This window comes from Odocoileus virginianus, chromosome 26 (genome assembly GCF_023699985.2).
Source record: "Odocoileus virginianus isolate 20LAN1187 ecotype Illinois chromosome 26, Ovbor_1.2, whole genome shotgun sequence".
In the NCBI taxonomy this organism is placed as follows: Eukaryota; Metazoa; Chordata; class Mammalia; order Artiodactyla; family Cervidae; genus Odocoileus; species Odocoileus virginianus.
In genome coordinates, this window is record NC_069699.1 from 9,105,652 (window position 1) to 9,120,324 (window position 14,673).

Here is a 14,673-nt window from a genome sequence, read left to right on the forward strand (position 1 = left end):
TCTTTTGTAAAGTGGGAGTCGGGCAGCTCTTTATTGATCGTCCTGTGTTGGTCTTCGCCTCTGAGAGCGGTGCTTTCTGGCCTTGCCTTCTTTTGGGAGGTTTCTTGTCCTCCTCCCTCTGTGAGGCTCAGTAGTCTTTTCAGGGGAGAGCCACAAAGGCACATGCCTTTGGATCAGCAGTGGTGCTGCGTCACACTGTACCTGATGTTAGCGATTCATTACGTATTACCTCGTAGTCGTGGTTAAGGTGTTTTACAGCTGGTTTGATTTTTCTCTCTTGATTACTTTCTGTTTATTTTAGGGGTGGATTTTATGGCCGCCTTCCCCCTCATTCTACATAAACTTTCAAAGTGTTTTTCTCCTCTTGAAATTATTTGTTAAATATACTTTGCTTCTAATTCCCAGCGGCCAGGCTTTGATTACTTACAGAGAGGCCAGTGTGCAGACAGGTACCATCAGGTTGGGAGTCTGGTGCCCAGTGCTGCAGGAACGTCCAGCCACTGACTACCTAGGCAAAGACAGACAGCATATAGGGCGTCGGAGGTGGAAGGACCGACCCCCATGACCCAACCACATGGTCAGTAAGATGAATGTGGTTTTGGAGTCACACAGACCTAGCGTGTGTCCTGGTTTGACATCTGTGTGTCTCAGTTTCTGCATCTGTTACCTTGAAAGGTAGTCACAGAATTAAGATTTAAGTATTATATGATGAAATACTCTTAAAAGGCCTTGCACAGAGTCTGCGACACAGCAGGCACTCAGCGTCATTATTATTTGGTTGGATCATACGTACTTGCCAATTTCTAACATTCTTGACTTACAGAAATGGCAGTTACATCTAGTCCAATGTGTTATTATTAGCCAGTGGCTTTCTGGATGATAGCATAAATAGTCTATGGATTGGAGATGAAGTGGCCCTCTATTATTGTGTTGTCAGTGCCAGAACAGGAGAATAACAGCTGCCTCTGCATGCTTCTGGCTTGTAGATAGAGAATGCCCCACACATCCATGGCACTTTGGCCCAGAGCCTGAGTCCATGCCCCTGAGATGCTTTGCAGCGGGGCTGGGCTCTTTCTCCTGCCAGGACTCGTGCTGGGGCCTGCCCAGACCAGCTGCCCTTGGGCCTTACGGGCGAAGGCCTTTTCTAAAGCAGTTCATGCTCTTGTTAAGCCAAGGGGCCACCCACCCCTCTGGGTCTTAGATGATGTTGGCTCGTGATCACACTTGGGGGTATGAGGCTGTCGTGCCAGACACTGCCGGGCCTTCAAGGGCTTACACTTGATGTCCTCACACTTCCTGGAGGTGGGGTGTCTTCTCTTGGACTCCTTATTTTTAATATTTTAAAAATTTATTTATTTATGACTGTTCTGAGTTTTCATTGCTGCAGTCTTTTCTCTAGTTGCGACGAGCAGGGGGTTGCTGTCTGGTTGCTGTGTATGAGCTGATCAGTGTGGTGGCTTCTCTTGTTGTGGAGCATGGGCTCTTGGGTGCTCTGGCTTCGGTAGTTGTGGCCCGCAGGCTCTAGAGCACAGGTTCCATAGCTGTGGCACAGGACTTAGTTGCTCAGTGGATGTGGGATCATCTCGGATCAGGGACCGAACCCATGTCTTTTGCGTTGGCAGGTGGGTTCTTTACCACTGAGCCGCCAGGTCTGTCCCCCTGGGCTTCTTTATGCTGGTCTCTTCTATACATACTTTCCTTCAGGAATCTTGTGACTTTTCGCTTTGACTGAGAGGTTAGCCCTTCCTGTGTAGCTACCGGGGTCTTGGCTGCAAGACAGGGCCTCTCAAAGCCTGCAGGGCTTTTGCAGACAGCGCTCAGAAAATAGCAATGAAGAGGTGCAGACCAGAGGCAGGAGTGTTTCTGTGGTGTCTTCTGAGGATTAAATAGGAAAGAGTAGACTTGCCCAAGGCTGTTTATCCTTGTGCCTGCTGATATCTAGGGTTGCCAGGCCTGGCACATAAATATATAAGATTTCCGGTTAAACTGAATTTTCAGATAAACAACAAAATAATTTTTAGTATAAAAATATATCCCAAATAGTGCATGGGATATACTTATCCATAAAATTAAAAAAAATTATTTGCTGGTTATCTGAAATTCAGATTTAACTGGGCATGGAGTCAGAAGAGTCAACCTGACTGATAGCCTTCCATCCCATAAGTGGTACTTAACTCATCAATCAAAACCTGACTAACAAGAAGAGAGATTAAGATGGGGGTCAGAAGAGTTTGGAGGATGAGGGCAGGGCTCAGAAGTGCAGAGCAGGCATGTAACTCTATGGGATTATTTGGGTCATTTTTAGGGAAGAGCAAGAGAGCAGGGCTTCAGTGAACCAGGCATCTAGAAAATTTGGATTATAGCTGTTGCTTGGTCATTTTGTCATGCAAGGAGACAGGGGTGGCGGGAGCAATCAGGAAGGCACAAGCTTCTGATGCCTTTGTGGCTCAGGAGATGTTTGAGGTGGCTTGGTAATTTATAGCCATGTGGGAAATTTCCTCCTACCAGGCGTTGTCTGGGCCATTGCAAAGGACCTTGGGGACTGGCAGAGGGACCAGCGAAGGTGAAAGCTACTGGGCGGGCTGGCTGTTTGTACTGTGGCTCAGCTGGCCTGGCCTGTGGTTTCTCCAGTTGTGGGAAAACAGCTGTGAAGGCAGTGGCCCTTGTGGGACCCAGGCAGGCTGCGGTGCTGGGGACAGGGAATGGCAACCTGGCCACCTCCTGGAGCGGGGCTGGGGGCTGGGAGCTGCTCCTCAGGGCAGCAGGGCCTGAGAGAACCAGGCAGCCTTCTCGATGGGGCTGGTGCTGGGCTCTATAGACAGTGAAGAAAGAGAGATAAAAGCATTCTCGCTTATCACACGCCATATGGCACGCAGACAGGGAGGGCAGGCGCAAGGGGCTGGGTGTGTTTTGTTTAGGCTATCTTTAGGTGGTTTTTTTTTTTCTTTTTTTCTTTAAGCCTATTCCAATCTTTTTTTCCCGTTTGTCCTTTTCGCCCTGAAGTTTTCATTCCATACATGGTGATAAGTATCTGGATTACAGAACGCTGCGTTGGCTAACACCTGCTGCCCAGGCTCGCCGTGTTGTCCCATGTTTTGTTCCATTCGCAGCCCTCGTGGGGCCTCCGTGTGCGCCTGCCCAGTCACTTCAGGCGTGTCCAACTCTTTGTGACCCACGGGATTCTCTAGGCAACAGTATTGCTGTAGGTTGCCACGCCCTCCTCCAGGGGAGCTTCCTGACCCAGGGATTGAACTCACGTCTCTTACGTCTCCTGCACTGGCAGGTGGGTTCTTTACCACTGAGCCATCAGGGAAGGAAATATCTAATTCTGTGATAAGCTGCATCCTCCTGGGAGTGTGGGTACATTCTCAGGGCCTCACTCGGTCAGCAGAGCCAAGGCAGTTCTAGCTGCTTCCTTGGCACCTCTCCCTCAGAGTCCACAAGCCCCAGTGTGTCTCCACGCTTCCCTGAAACTAGCCCCATTTGCGGGGTAGCCCCCTTCTACTAGGGAAATGGTCTAGAGACCTCTGTGAGTCCCCATGGTCACCAGTGAAAATCCACACAGCTCTTCTCAGCCTCAGGGCTCTCCATGACCTGGCCTCAGTTTACCTGTCCAGCCGCATTTCTACATCGCTTCACATGTGCCCTGAGCTCCTGTCTTCCCTGGTGTCTCAGATGGGAAAGTGTCTGCCTACAATGCAGGAGACCCAGGTTTGATCCCTGTGTTGGGAAGATCCTCTGGAGAAGGAAATGGCAACCCACTCCAGTACTCTTGTCTGGAAAAATCTCATGGACAGAGGAACCTGGTAAGCTACAGTCCATGGGATTGCAAAGAGTTGGACATGACTGAGTGATTTTGTTTCTTTCTTTCTCATGTGCCCTGGGCTCCTGTCAAAGTGAACTGACCCCCTTTCTTCTGGAACACACCCCTCACACTTACGAGCCTTAGTTATTGTGTTTACCCAGCCCATGTACCTACCACCTGCATGGTTTTTGCATTTTTTTGGTCTCAAACATGTACCTCCTGTGGTATTGTATTTCCAATTTTTTTTCTCCATCGGCTTTTTGACTCAGATAAAATAATTTGTATACTCCTGTAAGTAGAACACCAATTACTGCCTGCCAAAAGAGAAAGTAGCTGTAAACATAAATATGTGGAGGACACAACAATGTCATTGAATTCTAACTGGGCTCCATTATTTGCTGAAGTCTCTGAAGAAGTGACCTGCTCTTCCTGTGTGTTCAAAGGGGAAGTTATAGAGTGCTGGGGAAGTATTGAAGACACGCTGGCATCATGCTGAACTTTCTCTCTGATTCAATCAGAAGGACTAAAGGAATATTGACTGTGAAGTAACTTTCCAAACACATGGGTCCTTTTTTAGAGCCCGGCCGATGTGCCATGGGAAACCGTGCCGTGAGCCCCATCTTGGAAGCCCTAAACCCTGGTTATGCCCTGCTTTGATTAGCAGCGACTCCCTGCTCTTGCCTGCTGAAGGGTTGTCCGTGTTGGAAGGCTCCATAAGTCATGATGTCTTAAACATCCTCAGCCAAACGCTGTCCTTGGCTCCAGGGAGATTGCCATTAGCTTCCTGTCCACTCAGAGCTTGTTCCATGTTGTCTGACTCCTGCTTTGGGAATGAGCAGCATGAAATAGATGCTTGTCAGACCCAGCCGTGCTGAAGTGGCCAGTCGGGTCAGCTGGAGTCTGTGGTCACAAGGAACTTCTCTGCAGGGTGGGGCTTCGCACCACTCTTGCACCTCGGGCTGGGAGGTGATGGCGTGAGATGATGAACTAGACAGTTTTGGAAGCATGGCTGTATCCCTGCATCACTCCATGGTGTTCTGCTCTCTATACTTACTTGAATGGTAACTGTGCTGCTTTATCTTCAAGTCCTGCACCAACCCTTGAGAGAGCCAGCCCTTTATGAGGTCGGGTAGTCATGTCTGACCATCAGACCAGAGCCTTTTCAGGAGCAGGGAAAATGGGGTGATAGTTTTGAGTCTATACAAGGGCGGTCCAGAAGCCCAGGCAAGGCTGAACAAGGGGTCAGCTGCCTCACTCCCAACTGTGTGGATCCGAGACCCCCTCCAAAGGCCTCCAGAAGACCTTTGGTGAGCAAAATCACGTGTCAGACACTGTCAAGGGAGCCAACAACAGGATTAATGTAAAAAGAAAAAAAAAAACCCACTCCACACTGGACAAGGGAATATAAAAGCACATTGGCTTCTCTGAGTAGCTGCAGATGTTCGGGAGGCTGTTCTCTCGTGTTGCTGGAGGATTCTGCAAGGGAGTCAGGACCTTAAGCTGCCACAGGTCCTGGCCTGGCAAAGGGTGGGCAGCACTCCAGCCAGCAGACAGTCTCAGAGATCACTCCTTGGGATCTGCCCAGGTGTTGTAGTTGTTTTCCATTTTCACATCCAAAAAAACGCCTTGGGGCCGGCTTCAGTTACATGACAGACTGTGAGTTTGCAGAGTGTTCGGATCCATTGATTGTCAATCTTCAGTGCTGTTGGAGGCTTTTATTTTCTTGTTTAAGAAACAGTTAGGGAAGATATCCTGGAGAAGGGCATGCAACCTACCCCAGCATTCATGCCTGGAGAGTCCCCAGGACAGAGGAGCCTTGCAGGTTACAGTCTATAGCGTCGCAGAGTGACCTGAAACGACTTAGCTCACAAAAGGAAGGACTAAGTTGGAGTAAAGAAAACCTCTGTATGAGGAAGAGGAGAAAGGAAAACCACAAGATTTTCTTCTTTAGCTGGAAAAAAATGCTTAAATCTCTTGATAAAATTTCTTATTAGTCATCCTGATAAGTCAAAGAAATAGCCCCCCAAAAGTTGTAAGTTTTGCGGAAAAGGATACAGACTTTAGATGTAGGAGGTCATCTTAAAACTTTTTTCTTTTTAATCAGTAATATATGCACATAGTTACTCATTGTTTAAAACTATATGTAAAGTTATAGAAAGAAAGCATGTCTCTCAGCACACCCATTTCTCTCCCAAAGTTCCAATTTCTTGTACATGTCTTCCAAGAACTTGTCAGTGAATACACAAAGCTGTGTTTTACACAAATGTAAGCATACTGTGGCACACACTGCTATGCAGCTTGCTTTTTCCTTATAAAATGCCCAACAGCAGAATAGGTAAGCAGCTGTTATTTTTGAAAGGCTATATGATGGAATATTACTCAGCAATAACAAAGAATGAAGTGCTTGATATGATATGATATATGTATTTTTATGATATGAATGGTATGCACAAATCCCTTTAGCATTATGCGAAGTGGAGGAAACCAGACTCAAAAGGCTGCTACTGTGATTCTGGGGAAAAGACCAGCTCCAAAGGTGGAAAGCAAATCAGAGTTTTCCAGAAGCCAGAGATGGGGTGGGAGGTGGCATCCATGCTTGGCTACAGAGTCAGGAGGGAAGTTTGGAAGTGGTAAAAATATTCTAATGGGGTTGTGCTTGCGGTTATATGACTGAATACATTTATTAAAGCTCAGCAAAAAAGGTTGCAGGTGGCCCAGGCTTGAAGGCGAGGATCCGGAGTTCAGTTTTAGATACACTGAGTTTGAGGGACCTATTAGATGGTGAAGTGGAGATATGTGTATAGGAGCCAGCAGTTTAAGTAGTGGCCTGGGTTGTAAGTATAAATTTGAGAGTCCTCAGAAAGTAGTGTCTACAGCCATGAAATTTGATGAGATGACTTAGGTAGAGAGAGAGAGAGGAGAGGGAAGGGAAGTGTGAGTGCTCAGGACAGGTGCATCTTTCCTCTCGGTCTTCAGATGGCTGCTGAGTCCCAGCTGCTGTGTCTTCTTTCCACGCAGAAGGAAGGAGGAAAGGCAAAGTGCTCTTGCCATCTGATTCTGAGGCCCCTTTAAAGAGCTCCCAATGACCTCTAGGCTTCCCAGGAGGTGGAATGGTAAAGAATCCACCTGCCAATGCAGGAGACACAGGAGATGCAGGTTCGATCCTAAGTCGGGCAGGTCCCCTGGAGGAGGAAATGGTAACTCTCTCCAGTATTCTTGCCTGGAAAGTCCTATGGACAGAGGAGCCAGAGCCAGGCGGGGTGGGGGTGGGGGGCTACAGTTCATGACGTCACAAAAAGTTGAACGTGACTGAGCACAGAGCACAATGATTTCTACTAAGAACTCATTTAGTGTTCATATCTTAAGGGAGGATGGGGAATGTCAGTTTCAACTGTGTAGAGCTTCACTCTCTTGTAGCACTTTTTGTGATGTTGGACATGTGCCATATCTACACTGCCCAATGTGGTGGCCACTGCCACATATGACTGTTCAGAACTTGAAATATAGTGAGTGCCACTGAGAAATTTCTACTTTTAATTGTAAAGTTTAAATGTAAACAACCACTTGTGGCTAGTAGCTACTATATAGGACAGTGCAGATTTCTGTTACAATTGAATATAGAGTCTTCCCAGGACACCAGTCATTTACAAATTAAATATCATGAGCCAAGTAGAAACATAAATAACTGGATTAAAGTCAGAGTGACTGATTCACTTTGCACTTACATTGACTAAAACCTGAGTTTTAAGAGTGCCATGGAACCTGGTCTTTCTCTCCAGAGTTCCATAGCCCATAATCTGTGGGGGGAGGGAAGCAGAATTAGAAATGAGAAAATTGGGTGGCCCACCCTGAGTTGATCATTTCAGGAGCATCACAGTCTTGCACCTGATACTTTCCGTTTTCTTCTCTGTGGCATAAAACTATGTAAAAAGGGGCAGTGTCGAGGATGGAGGTATATACAATTGGTGGATTCGGAGGGAAGGCATTTTAAGGTTTGAGATATTTCAGAGAATTGCCTTCTAGGATGTAAAATTCACCTGGATCCTGATGCTCTTGCTAGTACTGGGTGGAGAGATTCCTTTTCAACTTCCTTTTGTGAAGCACATGAAGTATATTCTTCCTACTTGGATGGAGGGTGCCAGGCTGGGCTGATCTGATCTGTGCTCAGCCCTGGGGTCTCAGGTGAGTGCCTCAGCTGGGTCTCTGTACTTCCTCAGATGATGGTGGGAACAAAACAGACTTCCTAGTAGGGATCTGGTGAGCACTGGGCCCCCTTTCCCTTCTTCTTAACCCGGAAATCAATTACTCTTCCTGGCTGCCTCTGCGTTTGAAATGGATCAAGACTTTTCATAGGTGTTTGGGGGATTTTAAAAATATGATTAGAAACAGATGGTGAAGAGAAAATAAAAAGTATGGAGCAAACAAGAAATAAATGTGGGAAGAGAACAACTCTCCTAGCTGACATCCTCCTCCACCTGGAACAGAGCGCGTCAGAGCTGCTGAATCGGTTTACAAAGGTTCCTTCTACTGCAGTTTGCACACCAGTCACCTACATGCGGGCATGGGTGCTAAGTCACTTCAGTCATGTCCAACTCTTTGCAACCCCATGCAGGTTCGATCCCTAAGTCGGGCAGGTCCCCTGGAGGAGGAAATGGTAACTCTCTCCAGTATTCTTGCCTGGAAAGTCCTATGGACAGAGGAGCCAGGGCCAGGTGGGGCGGGGGGGGGTGGGGAGGTGGACTGTAGCCCACCAGGCTCCTCTGTCAAGTGGGTTGCCGTGCCCTCCTCCAGGAGATCTTCCCAACCCAGGGATTGAACCCACGTCTTTTATGTCTCTTGCATTGGCAGACAGGTACCACTAGCGCCGCCTGTGGACCTCTTTCAGTCCTGATGCGGCAGGTCTGGGGTGAATTTCTAACCAACTCCCCAGTGATACCGATGCTGCTGGTCCATGGACTGCACTCTGAGCACCAAGGAGCTAGGAAACGTAGATTCTGGTGGTTATGCCCTAGCTTCCTTTTGATCTTGGGCGATCCTGGGGCTCATGCTGATGCTTTAGCACCAGAGAGCACAACTCTCATGGGAGGGCTGGTGCAGGCTGTGATTTCTTCCATGTTCCCTCACTGCCTGTTGTTTACAGGACAGTGTCGTCAGCAGTCAATTTACTAAGCACAAGTCTTTCAGCATTTCTTTTTAACTTCACAGGAGTGTTTTGGGCATGACCATGTCAGAAATCTTTCTCTTTCACAAAGACTAGGAGCTTCTTGAAGTACGTGCTTTTATTAAGCAGAATGTGCTGTGCTGTGATTAGTTGCTCAGTTGTGTCTGACTCTTGGCAGCCCCATGGACCATAGCCAACCAGGCTCCTCTGTCCATAGGGATTCTCCAGGCATGAATACTGGAGTGGGTTGCTATGCCCTCCTCTAGGGGATATTCTGAACTCTGGGATCAAACCCAGGTCTCCCGAGGATTCTTTACCATCTAAGCCACCAGGGAAGCCCATGAATACTGGAGTGGGTAGTCTATCCCTTCTCCAGGGGATCTTCCTGACCCAGGAATTGAACCAGGGTCTCCTGCATTCCAGGTGGATTCTTTACCAGCTGAACCACAAGGGAAGTCCATTAAGCAGAATAATTATGATTTTTTGGGGGGGCACTATCTTTTGGGGGCAAACAGAGGGTGAGAAACCAGCTTAGAGATCATCTGAGTTCTTCCTATGAGCAAAGTGATGGGCACATGCATTTTCTCCCCGGGCAGGTTACAGCAGGCACCATCGCAGTCCTCAGCTTTACCCTTCGTTCCACATGTCTCTATTTTCAGTTCACTTCTGCACGCGTCACTGGTATGCTGCCCTCTGCCCGGGTGTGCACCTGTTGTATCAGCGTGGTCATTGATGGTTGCACTTTCCCTCTCAAAGCCTTCCAATTTGGATGAGAAGTTATGTATGCCACTGCATTTATGGAGCACCCACTGTGTGCCAGACGCTGAAGAGATGGAGGGCCCTGGGGAGATGGAGAAGGTGGGACTCAGCCCTGCCTTCAAGTAACTCTTGGTCTGCTGGGCATCTGTTCTGGAAGCTGTGACTTGACCAGTCAGGCAGCCCCGGGCCTTCCAGGCTTTCTGCTTTTCCTTCTGTTGCCCTCCCCCACCTTCACCGGTGCAGACCTTCCCTCCCTTTCTAGGCCAGCTCTAGTGAGGCTCCCTCTGCAAAGTGGCTGCCCACTGCCACCTGCCACCCCCAACCGCCTTCTCTCTTCCCGTCCCCGGGGTCGGACGTGGGCCTTTTCCCCACCGGTGTTGCTCGGTGTCTTAGCCTGCTCAGGCCATCGTAAGAAAGACCACAGATGAGGTGGCTTAAGCACCAGAGTTTACTTGTCACACTTCTGGAGGCTGGAAGTATGAGGTCGAGGGTCAGCAGGGTTGGTCTCTCCCGAGGCCTGCCTCCTTGGCTTGCAGATGGCTGCTTTCTCCTGGTGTCTTCCTGCTGACTTCTCTCTGTACTTGTCTGGGTCCCAATCTCCTCTTCGTATAAGAATAGCAGTCCTTTTAGATTCGGGCCCACCCTAAAGACCCCATATTTTGACTTAATTACCCTCTCTCCAAATCTGGCCCCATTCTGAGGTACAGGAGGTTATGGATTCAACATATGAATTTGGGGGAACAGAATTCAGCCCGTGACACTTTCATACTAGTTTTTAGCCTACCCTGTTAGATTACTGGCTCTTTTGGGTCCGGGAGCTTATGATATTTGGCCTAGTCAGCCTGGGCCATACCTATGTAATATGGACTAGGCTCCCCAAATGCTCGTCAAGTGACTGATTAGGTTCTTCTTTTTTTTTTTAACAAGACTTTTAAAAAAATTGAAGTATAGATAATTTATAATGTCGTGTGATTAGGTTCTTAATGTCATTTCTTCCTTATTGTCCATTCCAAGGGTTGAGTGGAATTAATGGATTAAACTTCAAAGGAGTGATTATTTTTTTGTCTGATGTAATGAATCAAACTTTTCTGTTCCTGGAAAGAATTTGGTGGGTGAGACTTTATGAACATACACATACACACACACACACACATATAGAGCATAACCATTTTGGCATCATTTATTTAAAAACAAACAAGGAATTGCTTTCTGGACAGTCTCTGTCGTTGGGTGTAAGTCTAATACAGGGCCCAGATGTTTACTCCACAGTGATGGTGTGGGGCTATAACAAGACCTTGCTTATAAAGTGCTAAGCTCCGTACAGTGGAAAATATGCAGACACAGATGTAAGAGTCTTCAGTCAATGCACTGAGCAGGAATTTCCGGACAGGTGTCCTCCCTGCCTCTTTTTAGTCCTTTGTGATTTAGCTTTTTACATACCACAAAGACCCACCAGATGGTGATTGTGGAGCTACGTGTATGTGCCGCACCATGTGCCTTCCCAGACCACTGGACCTGCCTTGGAAGGAGTGAGGGAAGGGCCCAGACAATTTCAGGAAATGGGTCAAGGCTATATCATCTATAACAAAACGTCACAGAGCAGTCACCCTGTGTCAGAAGTCAGCCTTGCGGCTCTCTGGGCTGCCTCCTGGCCTGGGTGCTAGAACTTGGTTAGGTGGAGGGGTGCGCAGGCCCCAAGGCACAGGTGCCTCCTTTACTTCTGTCCTGAAGAAGGAATTTTCCCAGAGAGGGAACTCTAGAGCAAGCTCTGTTCAATAGAAAGGGACTGCGGGCCACATTTGCAATGGTACATTTTTCTAGTTGCTATGTTGAAGAAGTTAAACCAAGTAAGATTAATTTTAATAGCACTGAACCCAGTATATCAAAATATTATCAGCTTCTAACCTTCAATGCAGGTATTATCAGTGAGTTATTCATGTTCTTTTTGCTGCTAAGTCTTTGAAACCCACTGTGTATCTTAGCCACACTTTATGTCCTCATTAGAGAAGTGGGCACAGTGGTTAGAGCCAAACCTGATTACTTTGGGGACATTGCGGTGGCTACAGGGGCCTGAGTGTAAATTCAAATATGTGAACACATGTCCTTCATCTACTAATAGGAAAAGAGCAGCTTCTATCACCTGTGGTTCTGAGAAACATCAATACCATAAAGGATGCTCTCATATTTGGACTGGGATGCCTGCTTCTGAATGTATTAAACTGGGGTTCCTGAAGCCTGCGTGCCCATAGGGTGGTGATGAAGGCCTGTGGAATCTTTCCAGCATTTCAGAGCCTATGGGAGACACAGTGATCGCCATCCCACTGCTGACATTGTCTGCACTCTGGCTCTCAGCTGAGGTGTCAGTGTGGTGAGCCCGTACTGATCAGACTCTCTGTTAGGGAGTCCAGGGTCATGATGGCGGTGGGGAGTTAATTTATGGGTGAGGAAATCCCTGGGGTGGCAGAGGCCCACGTTTCTCGTGTCTGTGCTCCTTGCTCACGGACACAAGTGCGGACCTCCAGGGGCTCGTTTGTCAGGCCTGTTAACACTTGGAGGGCTTGGAGGGGACACAAGGTGCATGAAGTCAGCGAGCGCTATTACTGGTTCAGCGCTTCCTGGGTTGAAGTCAGGATGTAAGCATTTCCTGTGAGCCATGAATCCTGCTCCCCACCTGTGTGGAGCGCCTGGGAAAGGCGGCTTTGGCCTGCCTTCAGCTCCTCTGCCTCCAGCTGCTCCGCTGGTGGGGTTCTCCCTGTTCTCAGAGCGGGGAGCTGTGAAAAATGCATGGAGGCCACCCCAGGTCTCCCGTGGCTCTGGCCACCCTGCTTGTAGGAGGAGGATCCCACTGTATTTGGCAGCCCACCCAGCCCCGGGAGGTGCCGATCACTCAGAAGCCCGTCCGTGTGCTGAACCAGAGCCCACCTCATGTGATGGCACCCCGCCTTCCTTGTCCTGCCCTGGGCAGCCATAGGCATCTGTCTGTCTGTCCCGGCACCACCCCCCCACCCCCCTTCCTGTTTCCGCCAGGGCTCAGCACCCTCAGTTCCTTTGGGTCTCCAGTTTTTTATTCCATCAGTGAAATATCCATCCTTTGTTTTTATTCCTTTTTTCCTCTGTGACCTTTCAGCCACCCCCCTACCAGAGGTCAGAGAGAGGAAAGGAGAAGAAATTCAAGGCAGCCAGTTTTGTTCCTTCCCATCAACAGTGCGGGGAAGATGCCTGTAACAAGGAGGTCGAATGGATGGCAGCCCTTGAAGCTGGCTGGTCTCACCCTCTCGCCTGGTGGGACCGCTTCCTAGACTCTTCTACTGTGAGGCAGTACTTGTTGGTCTAGTTTGCACGCTGACGTTTATCCATGCAGCTCTCTTGAATCTGACATCTGCTCCTCTTTCATCCTGTACTTTCCTGGGCTTGATGTTTCACTTCCCATCCGCTTGGTAAGAAACATGTTAACTGACAGTACATGGTGCCCTTTGTTGTTGTTTGGTCGCCAATTCATGTCTGGCTTTTCGTGACCCCGTGGACTGCTGCATGACAGGCCTCCCTGTCTTTCACCATCTCCCAGAGTTTGCCCAAGTTCACATCGATTGAATCGGTGATGTCATCCAACCATCTCATCCTCTGTCACCCTCTTCTCCTTCTGCCTTCAGTCTTTCCTAGCATCAGGGTCTTTTATCTACCTGTCAGTTAATGAACCGAAAGGATTCCTAAACTTAGGTTACAGCCAAGGTAGTATGCGTGAGAAAGAGAAATGGATTCAAAGAGGTTTGGGATAATTTTATTAATGGCAGATCCCTGAAGAGCTCCTGAAAGCTTGTAAGATTTAACATCAAGGACTGTCTCATTTCTTGCTGTCTTGCCATCATCAGGCGGGGAAATTGACATTGACTAATTGCTCAGTAAAATGTTCCTTGACTGTTAGAAGAAGCTGGACTGGGTCCAGGGTGAACATGTGCCCAAGATACTTAACTGCGAAGTTTACCATGTTAGCTTTTACACTGAAGCTGGTGATTCATTTTGAGTTGATTTCTGTGTGTGGTGTCCAGTATACTGTGGAACAGATGTGGATTAAAATATTTTGTGGGATTGTAATTAAAAGTAGATGAATACCTGTCAGACCATGTGGCCTGGTTGCTTGTAAAACCATCACGTGAGAGCTTTTCCATTTGCCTTCAGAGAGTAGCGAGCAACTCCCTGCTGAAGTGTGGGGTAGCCAGATCCGGGGTTGAATCAGTGTATTTTCAACCAGCCCTTCCTGGGGCCTGTGGTACAGATGGTGCCCAGCACACACGGCTTGCCTCGGAGCAGAGGGGTCTGTGGCAGAGAATCCCACTTCCCCGTTCTGGATGTGCCCACGCTTTTCCTGCTCATCTCCTGCCCATGAATCTTTCAGTTCTTCCTCGTTTCCCCTGTTGCTGTCATGTTGAAGTGAGTGTCTTTCAGCACCTGGCTGTCAGGTTCGGGGGGATGAATTCCTGTCTGGGGCTTTGGTGGGTCAGTGTTACAGCCTGCTTGCGTTCCTTCGGATGTTGGCTTTGGTCACAAGTCCATCACACTCGTCTGAAAGTCCTGCTTGCGCCCAAGACACTAGGCTTGACTTGGTTTCTCCCATCTTTCCTGACAGTTCCCAGTGTTGTTGGTCATCCTGCGTGGCAGCAGCAATGCAAAAACCGATCATTTTTATGCAACAGTCTTTGATGACACCCAGGGGCTTATTTTATTTACTTTTTATTTTTTATAGTTGCTTTGCAATTTTTTGAAACTTTTTATTCTATATTGGAGTATAGCCAATTAACAATGTTGTGATAGTTTCATTTGGACAGCAAAGGGGCTCATTTTACATATACATGTATCCATTCTCCCCCAAACTCCTCACTCATCCAGGCTGCTAAGGGCCTATTTAATTACATCGACTACATAAAGTATATTCATCCTTTATGGGAGCATT

The 14,673-nt window shown here is 48.0% G+C and overlaps 1 protein-coding gene across 4 annotated transcripts in view; it reads left to right on the forward strand.

Annotated features, from left to right (window-relative positions):
• The window catches only part of ITGA9 (integrin subunit alpha 9), a 356,853-nt gene that overhangs the window by 94,678 nt on the left and 247,502 nt on the right, over nucleotides 1–14,673 (forward strand). The gene's annotated exons all lie outside the window — the stretch shown is intronic.